The sequence below is a fragment of the Petaurus breviceps genome, unplaced genomic scaffold (assembly GCF_028583685.1).
Source record: "Petaurus breviceps papuanus isolate PSGF00001 unplaced genomic scaffold, PetGlider_PUasm1.0 220, whole genome shotgun sequence".
Lineage (NCBI taxonomy): Eukaryota > Metazoa > Chordata > Mammalia > Diprotodontia > Petauridae > Petaurus > Petaurus breviceps.
The window spans coordinates 15,023,019-15,034,727 of NW_027185876.1; the positions used below are offsets into that span (position 1 = coordinate 15,023,019).

Below are 11,709 nucleotides of genomic sequence, written 5' to 3' on the forward strand. Positions count from 1 at the left end.
TCTCTCTCTCTCTCTCTCTCTGTCTGTCTGTCTCTCTCTCTCTCTCTCTCTCTCTGTCTGTCTCTCTCTCTCTCTGTCTCTCTCTCTGTCTCTCTCTCTCCCGCTCTCACCCCCCACCTGTTTTTAGATGGTTTTAATGACTTTTGCTTTATGATGTAGTTTAATGTCTGGAAGTGCTATTTCCTCTTTGTTCCTACCTCTTTTCATAATTTCCCTCCATATTCTAGATTTTTTGTTTTTCTGAATGAATTTTGTTATTATCTTATCAAGTTTTACAAAGCATACCCTTAGTAACTTGACTGGCATAATATTATCATTATGATTATCATTGTCCAGTCTAGTAATGAGCACTGAATATTTCTTAGACATTAAAATTTTCTGTATTTCTTTAAGAAACATTTTTGTAGGGGCGGTTAGGTGGTGCAGTGAATAGAGCACCAGCCCTGGAGTCAGGAGGACCTGAGTTTAAGTCTGGCCTCAGACACTTAACACAAAAACTAGCTGTGTGACCTTGGGCAAGTCACTTAACTCCAATTGCCCTCCAAAAAGCAAAAAAAAAAAAACCACTTTTGTTATCAATCGAATCTATGAAAATCTTTTGTATGCTGTGGTAGATTAATCCCCAGATACATTATACACTGTAGTTATTTGGAATGAAATTTTTCTTTCTATTATTTCTTCTTATACCTAGCTATTATTATATATAAATTTAATTGGTTTTGAGGGTTTATTTTATAGCCTACAACTTTGCTGAATTTTTTAAAGGTCTTAACATCTTTTCTGATTCACTAGGATATTCTAAGTATACAATCATATCAGCAAATATGTATAATTTTATTTCTTCTTTACCTATATTTAGTACTATTTCTATATTTTGATATCTATTGCTTTAAAGCACTCTTTTTCTAACTGTTCATTTTCCTCCTGAAGCATTATACTCAGTTTTGCTGTGTAAGTGATTCTTTGTTGTAATCCTAGGTCCTTTGTTTCTGGAATATAATATTCCAAACCCTCTGCTCCTTTAATATGGAAATTACTAAATCATGTGTGATTCTGACTATGGTGCTATGATATTTGAACTCTTTCTTTCTGGCTGCTTGCAATATTTTCTCCTTGACATGGGAGTTCTGGAATTTGACTATAGTGCTCCTGGAAGTTTCCATCTTGTGATCTCTTTCAGGAGATGATCAGTGCATTCTTTCTGTTTCTATTTTGTCCTCTAGATCTAAGATATCAAGGCAGTTTCCTTGATAATTTCTTGAAATATGATGTCTAGTTTCCTTTTTTTGATCATGCCTTTTAGGTAGTTCAGTAATTCTTAAATTATCTCTCCTTGATCCATTTTCCAAGCCAGTTGTTTTTCTGATATTTCACATCTTAATTCTATTTTTTTCATTCTTTTGACTTTTTTTTATTGTTCCTTGATGTCTCATGGAGTCATTAGCTTCTATTTGCCAAAATCTGTTTTTTAAAAAATAATTTATTTACTTTTAGTTTACAACATTCAGTTCCACAATCACTTGAGTTTCAAATTTTCTCCCCCTCCCTCTTCTTCCCTCTCCCCCACTGAGGAGACATGCAATCAAATACAGGATCTGCAAATACCTTTGCATTAAACATTAATCAAGTGTTAAAGGATTATAACCAATGGAGTGAACAATGAGAAAAAAGAAACAAAACAAAACAAAAAAAGAGAGAGAGCAAGTAGTTTGCATCAATTTGCATTCAGACTCTGTAGTTCTTTCTCTGGATGTGGATCTCCCTTTCCATCATGAATTTTTAAAAAAAAATTTAAAATATTATTTATTTTATTTTATATATTTTTAGTTTTCATTTTCAACATTCATTTCCACAAGATTTTGAGTTACAAAATTTCTCCCTGTCTTTCCCTCACCCACCATCCCAAAAATAGCAATCCTACTTAATGTCCTTTCCCCCAATCTGCTCTCTCTTAAATCTTCCCCCATCCACCTTCTGACTTTCTAGTAGGGCAAGATGGATTTCTATACCCAGTGACTGTACATCTTATTTCCCAGTTGCATGTAACCCCCTCCCCCAATTTTTTAAAACATTTTTTTAAACTTTGATTTCCAGATTCTTTCACTTCTTCCCTTATTACCTACCCCTACTTAGTAGTTGATATATTGTGAAAGACTAACTATATTTCCCTCCAGCCTATTCCACCCCCAACTTATTCTATTTTCTCCTTTGACCCTGTCCCTTCTCAAAAGTGTGTGCTTCTAACTACCCCCCCCCCCCCCATTCTGCCCTCCCTTTTATCATCCCCACTCTTATCCCCTTACCCACTACTTTCCTGTAGGGTAAGATACCCAATTGTGTGTGTATATTATTCCCTCTTTAAGCCAAATTCAATGAGTGTAAGGTTGTCCCATTCCCTTTTGCCTTCCTGTTCTTCCCTTCCATTGTAACAGTTTTCTCTTGCCTCTTTTATATAAGATAATTTACCCTATTCTATTTCTCCCTATCTCCTTCTTTCATTATATTCCTCTCTTACCTTTTAATTTTATTTTTTAGATATCATACCTTCCTATTCAACTAATCCTGTGCCCTCTGTCTATGTGTACATGTACACATATATACACACACTCGCATATGTATTTATACACACATACACCCCCCTATATAAAGATATCTATCTATCTACCTACCTACCTACCTATCTATCTATCTATCTATCTATCTATCTATCTATTCACTTCAACTATCCACATACTGAAAAAAGTCTCATAAGTTACAATTATTGTTTTTTCCATATAGGAATGTAAATAGTTCAACTTTAATAAGTTCCTTATGATTTCTTTTTCCCGTTTACCCTCTCACGCTTCTCTTGCTTCTTGTATTTGAAAATCCAATTTTCTGTTCAGCTCTGTTTTTTCATCAATAATGTTTGAAAGTCCTCTTTTTCATTGAATGACAATATTTTCCCCCTGAAACATTATACTCAGTTTTGCTGGGTAGGTGATTCTTGGTTTTAATACCACCTCCTTTGACCTCTGGAATATCCTATTCCAAGCTCTTCGATTCCTTAGTGTAGAAGCTGCTAGATCTTGTGTTATCCTGATTGTGTTTTCACAATACTTAAATTTTTTCTTCCTGGCTGTGTGTAATATTTTCTCCTTGACCTGGGAACTCTGGAATTTGGCTATAATATTCCTAGGAGTTTTCTTTTTGGGATCTTTTTCAAGAGGTGATTGGTGAATTCTTTCAATTTCTATTTTGCCCTCTGGTTCTAGAATATCAGGGCAGTTTTCCTTGAGAATTTCTTGATGCATGATTTCTAGGCTCTTTTTATGATCATGGCTTTCAGGTAGTCCAATAATTTTTAAATTATCTCTCCTGGATCTATTTTCCAGGTCAATGGTTTTTCCAATGAGATATTTCACATTGCCTTCTATTTTTCATTTTTTTGGATCTGTTTTATAGTATCTTGCTGTCTCATAAAGTCATTAGCTTCCATTTGCTCTAATCAAATTTTGAAGGAATTATTTTCTTCAGTGAGTTTTTGAAATTCCTTTTCCATCTGGAAAATTTGACTTTTTAAGGCATTCTTCTCCTCACTGGCTTTTTGGGCCTCTTTTCCCATTTTAATCACTCTATTTTTTAAGGTGTAATTTTCTTAAGTCAGGTTTTATACTTGCTTTTCATGATTTTCTTGCATCATTCTCATTTCTATTCCCAATTTTTCCTCCACTTCTCTTACTTGATTTTCAAAATCCTTTTTGAGCTCCTCCATGACCTGTAACTAGCTCATATTTTTCTTGGAAGCTTTTGATGCAGGAGTTCTGACTTCATTGTCTTCCTCCCACTCCATGCTTTGCTTTCTTTTGTCCCCAAAGAAGAATTCTATGGTCTGATTGTGCTTCATCTGCTTGTTCATCTTGCCAGCCAATTCCTTGACTTTTGAGCTCTTTGCCATGGTAGAACTCTGCTTCCAGAATGGAGACAGCTTTGTCCCAAATTGCTAGGGTTTTTGCAGATGTTGTCAGAGGTCTGAGGAGGGCACCATCTCTACAGACACCACACTGGCATACTGGTGTTCCTTACTCCAGGACCACTGCCCAAGACAGCAACCCAGATCCAAACAGAATGAAGCAAGAGTGATTACCCTCTTGTAGCACCAAGCATCCTAGCATACCCAGGATGGCTGCCAGCACAGATTCTTAGATCTGCAACTCAAAATGGGTTAACAATTTTGCTTTAATAAAACATATATCATTTACCTAGTTCAGGGGGAAAATGTCAGCACCCTGAACTTCAGAGAATGCAAATAGAAGTTACAAGCAGACAAAAAATACAGACAGAGAAACAGATCAGCAGACAGGGCTTCCAACTGTCTGGACATTACATCCATATCTACTCAGTTTCCAGAGAGGGAAACACCAACATCTGGGATTTCAAAGCCAGGGGCTCAAAGGCTGCCCAGAGTCTCATCTGGTCAAATCATACAACTCTTCTCATAGTGAGCTCCAAAGCAAAACCTCACATCAGGGTATACATAGCCTTCTCCTGCATCAGAGAGTGTCACAACCCTATTGACTTACCGCCCAATCCCAAAGTAACAAGGTGTGGGTGTTCCTGAAAGGCAAGCCTCCTGCCACAGGCTCCATGTGACCACATTCAGCCTATTGGGAGCAGAGTATATTTTCAAATCAGGGAAGGTTCTCAGAGTCATTTAAGTCTGTCAAAGGGCCAAGGGGCAGGGAAGATCTTCAGATTCCCATTCCCATAACACCTCTGAATGGTCACTTGGTCCCCCTACTATCTGCAGGCCAGGAGCTCTGGAGGCAGTCATGTGACAGCAGCTGTAACTGCCAGGCCTCCACCACCTCTTGCCCTGGGGGCAGGGGCCAGACCACGCTCTTAGGTCACCAGGTTCCAACAGAGTTCTCTACTGACTTTTTACTTTCTCTTTGGTGTTTTGGGTTGAGAAGTGTGGAAACCACCACAGCTGCTGGTGATTCACTCTCCTGAAGTCTTCTCTGGCTACCCTCTGGTTGAGGCTACCCTGGGCTGGAACCTCATGGTTCTCCAGGACTGTCCTCAGCTCCCAGCTCAGTGAGATAGACACTTTCTGTTAGCCTGCCAGGCTGCCTTCAGTGCCAGATTTGTTTCTCTCTGTCACTTGGTGGGTTCCATAGCTCTAAAATTTGTTTAGAGTCATATTTTACAGGTACTGGAGGTGGTTATGGGGGTTCTCATGGAATTTCCTGCTTTTATTCCGCCATCTTGGCTCCACCCCCATCATCAGTCTTTTGTAGTTGTCTTCTAACCTTGTATTGCTGAGAGGAGCCCAGTCTGTCAAAGTTAGTCTTCACACATAGGATGTGTCTGTAATTGGTTACAAAGTTCTCCTGATTTTGCTCTCCTCACTCAGCATCAGTGTATATATCTCTCCAGGTTATTATGAAGTCTCCTCCTCATTTCTTTTAGCACAATAGTATTCCATTACATTCATATACCACAACTTGTTTAGCCATTCCCCAATTGATGCAAAATCTAATTTTTAAAGGAATTATTTTCTTCAGTGAGTTTTGTATCTTCCCCCTGGCCCCCCCCCCAATTTGGCCAATTCTACTTTTTAAAGAGTTCTTTTCTTCAATTAATTTTTTAAACCTCTTTTCCCATTTGGCCTATTCTATTTTTGAGGTGTTATTTTTGTCAGTATTTTTTTGTGCCTCTTTTACCAAGCTGTTAATTTTCTTTTTATATTTTCTTGCATCACTCTCATTTATTTTTTTCATTTTTCCCACTTCTATTCTTATTTCTTTCTTTAATGCTTCCAGGAATTCTTGTTGGACTTGTGTCCAATTAATATTTTTATTTGAGCCTTTGGTTGTAGCTGTTTTTACATTGTTGTCCTCCTCTGAGTTTGTGACTTGGTCTTCCCTGCCATTGTATTAGCTTTTCATATTCAAGTTCTTTTTTTATTGTTTGTTCATTTTCCCAACCTATTTCTTGACTTTGAACTTTATGTTGAAGTTAAGTTCTACTAATCTGAGGGTGGAGAAGCACTATCCGAAGCTTTAGGTTTTTTTGTGCCACTGTTTTCACAGCTAGTTTGGGGGCGGGAGGGGGGGGAGGCAGTGTTTACAAATTTTCAGTGTTTCTAAGGTTGTATGATTCAGGGAGAGGTGTGGTCACTGTTCTCCCTCTCTATGCTCTGGTCTCTACCCAGGAAGGGTCCCTGCTCCCTTTTGGCTGCAAGCATTAGTGCTCTTTTTAGCCCTGGAATTGTGACCAGCACCCCTGTCTCCCCTTATGATCTGCCCACAAGCACTCCTCTGAACTGTGTATGGACAATGGAGTTGCCAATCAGCACCAGCTTTACCCAATGCCATTAAAGGGTCCCTGTAATCTCTTTTTCACCAGTTGTCTGATCCCCTTACTGTCTCTGGGCTGCTGCTGCCTCTGTTGCAACGATTTTCAAGGCCTCCTAAGAAGGTGCTTCCGTATGCACTCTGAACCAGCCCCCATCCCAGCATCACAGACTGTTCCTGCTCATTCCCTAAGTTGTCACAGACTGGAAAAATGTCTCACTCTGACATTTTGTTGATTCTGCCACTCCATCGTTATATTTAAGGCACTATTTTAAAGTTATTTGAAGGAAAACATTGGGAGAGTTTGGCTACATCGTTGGCTGTAGTCTGCCATTTTGACTCTGCCCCTCTATGCTTTTAATTTCTTTCTCATGACTTACTGCTATCACTAGCATTTCTAGAATTATGTCAAATAATAGTGGGGAGAGTGGTACTCTTACTCTTTTATTTACTGGAAAATGTTCTAATGTATCCCTGTTGCATAAGATGCTTTTTTAAAATAGATGCTTTTTGTCCCATTCTGTCTATACTTTGTTAGGTTTTTAGTATAACTGAATGTTTTATTTTGCCAAAGACTTTTTCTACAGATATTAAAATATAATCCTACATAGTTTTGCATGTTTTAAAAAATATGATTAATTATATTGATATATAGTTGATATAGTGTTGAATCATCTATCCATTGCTGGTATAAATCCTAATTGATTGTAATGAATGATTTCCTGGATGAATCCCTGTAGTCTTTTAAAAAGGATATTGTTTAAAATTTTGAAGTGATATTAATTAATGACATTGGTCTACAGTTTTCCTTCTGTGTTTTATCCTTCTCTACTTTACGTATTAAGACTACATTTGCCTCATAAAAGGATACTAGTAGAATGCTTTCTTTTTCAATTTTTGAGAATGATTTTTGTAATATAAGTACTAATTGTATTTTAAAAGTTTGATAGAATTTTCATGTGGATTCATCAGGACCAGGAGTTTTTTTTTCCCTTTGTTAGTTCTTGCTGACCTCATGGGTCCTTAAATTATGATCAAAGGATGTTTCAGCATTTATCCTAGCTCTACTCACTCACCAAAGAGACCTTTATAGCAGTGACTTCATACCAGAAGACCAAGCTCTATTCAAGGCTGTTAGTAGTGGGGCTGCTTAATTCACAGGGCTGTTTTAAAGATCAAACAAGATAATGAATGTAAATTAGTAGGCAGGGCTTGTTAGGAAGTCTATGATCATCCACTTCGCAGCTGAAAGGGACCTTAGAAATCATTTATAATCTCCTGATTATAGTGATGAGGAAACTGGGGTTCAGAATGGATAAATGGCTTCTCTCATATAGATAGTATCAGAATTTGGATTTATCTTCATGTTTCCTGATTTCAAAGTCTAGGCTTGTGATGGTTAAAAATTAGATAATTAAAAATGACTGATGGGTACATAACTGTACCCTGAACAAACTCCTTCCCTCCTATTCCCTCTCCTCATCCATATCAATAAGAAACTGAACTTATCTAACCACAGTCTTAGTTTTCACCAAGGTCAGTTAGATTTCAAAATGTTTTCAGTTGAGCAATTAATTTTTACCAGTATGAAAATCCATTTATTCTGGGACTAGGATTCTCTCCTAGCCTATGAGTGGTGAGCACATGATCTGATGGGAGCCATTCTGCTGAGGGAACTGGGGCTGAGGGACTTGGGATTCCAAAATGAATACTTGGGATGTCACCTAGTCCCATCATTTTCTAGAAGATATTCAGAAATTCAACTGAAGAATAAATTTCCCATTGATGCAAATAGGAAGTGACTTTGGAGGTGATCTAGCTCCCTTCAACCAATTCCTTCATTTTATAGATAAAAAATAGGTGCTTGGAGGATAATGTACAGATTAAGTTATTGGCATAATGTATTCTCTTCTTATTTTTATTAGTTTATTTTATTAGTTTTATTAATGTCTTTTGTTTTTACACCAAGGTTGTGTCTGCAATGTAAACATGCTCCCTCTTTCCCCCAGCCTTTCTTTGTAACTAAAAAAAATAATAAAGCAAAACCCATCAGTATATTGACTGCATTGAACAGAAATTGCCATAATCTGTATCATGTCCCATCCTCTCCAGTGGAAGGAGGGAGGTACATTTCCTTCTCTCTTCTGTGGGATTAAAATTGGTCACTATGATTATGTCATCTTTGACTTCATTTTGGTGTTCTTTTCATATATATCATGATAACCGTTGTGCATATTCCTTTCCTCATTCTGCCTCAATTCATACATCTTCTTGTGTTTTTCTGAATTCTACTTATTCGTCATTACTTATGGCATCCTGATCATCTTTGTGGAATGTATCCTTGCCAAGATATAATTGGATAGGATGCCTTAGCTACAATTTATGCCTCTTTTTAGGTGAGTAGCTTTGATTTGGTGGGTAGGAAGGTTTGTGGTGCCATTCATTATTAAATGCTCCCATACCCTAGGAAGGGTCTATAACTTGTAGACCTTTTTTGGGGGAGGGGAAGTTGAGGAGAGTGTATACACAGGGATTTTATTGGAACTTGGTTGATAACAGTATATGCAGACATGTTATCCTTCCCTCAGTCTATGAAGGACTTAATTAACTTCATTCATTCAGAAAATAAAAGAAATCATTTTCATCTTCACTATAAAACAATCTCCTCTATCTCATGCAGCTTCTCCGCCTTTCCATGGAGTTTGAAATGAAAGGACTTCTTGAGTTCTACTAAAAATACTACTACAAAACATCTAGTGAGAAACTTATTTTCAATGTGAAAATTTTTGGTAAAGCCTGATTTACTAAGGTTTGCCACTTTACTAAAGGGACTAACTATTGCCCCTCCATCTTGGCTTAAACACATATTACCTTGTAGCATTGGGCAAATCCCCATTTCTGTAAGCTTCAGTTTCTTCTCTTACAAAATAGGGGAAAGAATACATACATCCTTTATCTCACAGGGGTGCTATGAGGAAAGTGCTTTGTATACGCTGAAGTAACATAAAAGTGAAAGTTGCTATTATTATCTACCTTTCCCTATACAATAACCTTCACAAATGAGAGTAGATGGATGCCCGGTTGTCAGCTAGAATTTCAGGGAGTTCAGGGAATTTCTGGTTGCTGCTTTTTCTTCATTCTAGCTTCTTAAAAGCGCATTTAATCCCATAAATCTTTGGGGCAAATTAAATATCTTTCAGCCTCCCTCCTAACATTTGGAGGAGTGTTATCTAACCTAATGTATTTTCTGAGGGTCCTCTCTGTGTATCTTAAGGTACTTGCATTGGGTCATGATCTACAGAGATATCCCACATCCATAGCAAATGTAGAATAAAAAAGGCTTTTTTAAAAAAATGATTTCCTTTTCTCTCCCAAGGGAGACCTACAAAAGGGCCAAAGTCTGTGCCCTAGGAAGTGCTCGAGGTTGTGTCCGGAAGTAAGGAAGCCAGTGTCTTCTCCATTGGGAGTAAGAAAGAAAGAGAGTGAAAAGGAGAGCAGCCCGTCTGGTCTATCCAGTCACTGAGGCTCCATCAAGACCCTACGGAGAATGTTCTTCACTTCTTAATGTAAGTGTAGGTTGTTCTTGTCCTCAGTTTCCTACCTGATCTGAAAGCTCTCCAGCTGTGGTCACAGATGTGGCACCTGAGCCTTTTCAGAGTTAATCCCATTCTCATTTCAAACTGGTTTTCTAGAAAGAGTGTGACTGTTGGAGTCAGAGATCCTGAGGTCTAGAGTCAATCTTGCCACTTAAGTGACTTCAGGCAAGTCATTTAAATCTTCTGGACTTCCTATCATGAAACATAGATATTGGGCTAGATGTCCTCAAAGGTTCTTTTTAGCCTCTTATGGCTGTCTCTTCCAACTTTAAATCTTGTGATGCTCATACCCTTCCCATTTCCACCAATTTTTCCTGGTGTATGTGATGTGGGAGGGAAGGGTATATAACACAGACATCTAATGGGAAGGTGGTGGATCTGTTGGAATTGGAAAAGTAATAGTGAAAATAATTTGTCTTTGTGAATACTTCCCCTCCTTCCTTCTTTTCTTTCCCTCTCCTATCTCCCAATCTTTAGGCTCTTTCATTGGCTCTAGACTAGTCTTTCTGCTAGAAGTCTAGATTGGGGTAGTCTTAGGAGCTTTAAGAGACCTGTGGAGATGTGACCCTCTTGCTGGGAGCTGGGATGATTCCTATGACCCTTTGGAGAGGCTGTATCAAATAGTACATTGATCTGAGTTTGAATCCTGTCTTAGGGCTAGTCATCTATGCTTTTCCAGCCTCAATTTCCTCATCTATAAAATAGTATAATAGCACCTACCTCAGGGCTGTTATTATAAGGAAACAATGAGATAAGATATGTAGAACATTTTGCAAACCTTAAAGTGTTATATAAATATTATTATTATCATTGTTGTTATTATTGTTATTCCTTAGTAAATTTAGAACTTCACTTAATTGAGCTGGGGAATCCATCATATCTGACTTGGAGCTGATCTAATTTCTGTTTTTCTAGGGAAGTTTCAGCTATTTAGGAGTCCCATGATTCAGGGTGATCTAGACCTAGACTAGACAATTTTGTGCCCCTTTGGTTTGGGCCTGCCTCATATCTAGGGGGTTGATTCCTCTAGCACACATTGATTTCCATCTTCTTTGAACTTTTGTAGCACACAGTTGGGAGGGCAGACGAAAGAAATTAGATGATCCTACAATGTGTACAATTAGTTCTTCATGAATGAAGAATTTTCTTGTTCATTCAACTAGGCTGTAAGTTCTTTGATGGCAGGGACCATATCCTTTAGTTCTTTTTGTCTCTCTCACAGTGCCTAGTACTGAGCTGATGGAAATAGTACATAATAAAAAAATAACTGTAACGAATGGATGTTTGAATTGCAGGAGTTCACATTTATATAGCTTTTGGCAATTTACAAAACATTGTCCTCTAGGGCAGCTAGGTGGAGCAGTGAATAGAGCACTGGCCCTGGAATCAGGAGAACCTGAGTTCAAATGCGGCCTCAGACACAACACAAAAAGCTAGCCTTGTGACCATGGGCAAGTCACTTAACCCCAATCGCCTAACCTTTTCCCTCCAAAAAAAAAAGTAAAAAAACAAAAAACCAAACAAACCAAAAGGCAATTGTTCAAGCATTATTAGTCCCATTTCATAGATGAGGAAATTGAGGGTCAGTGATGTGGTGGTACTTGCCTTAGATATTAGGGTCACACAGTTAGTGCTCAGCAGAGTCCAGGATTCAAACTCAGGTTTTTGCACTTAATGCTTGATCTACTCAACCACATGACCTTCCTTTGGGGTGGTGGTGGTGGTGGGGTGTGTGTGTGTGTGTGTGTGTGTGTGTGTGTGTGTGTGTGTGTGTG

General features: G+C 38.1%; 1 protein-coding gene and 1 long non-coding RNA gene across 7 annotated transcripts in view; one reads left to right on the forward strand and one right to left on the reverse strand.

The window, feature by feature from the left end:
• The window catches only part of LOC138166207 (uncharacterized), a 34,966-nt gene extending 25,099 nt beyond the window's left edge, over window positions 1–9,867 (reverse strand). The window contains exon 1 of the long non-coding RNA XR_011169567.1: window positions 9,725–9,867. This is a non-coding gene — a long non-coding RNA (uncharacterized lncRNA). The remainder of the gene's footprint in view (window positions 1–9,724) is intronic.
• The window catches only part of DDR2 (discoidin domain receptor tyrosine kinase 2), a 264,822-nt gene that overhangs the window by 46,428 nt on the left and 206,685 nt on the right, over window positions 1–11,709 (forward strand). The window contains exon 1 of one of the 6 annotated variants that reach the window (XM_069094665.1): window positions 9,765–9,904. The exons of 4 other annotated variants lie outside the window; for them this stretch is intronic. The gene's annotated coding sequence lies outside the window, so the exon portion shown is untranslated. Of the gene's footprint in view, window positions 1–9,764; window positions 9,905–11,709 lie in introns of those variants that run through there. One more of the 6 variants, XM_069094666.1, reaches the window with a different exon arrangement.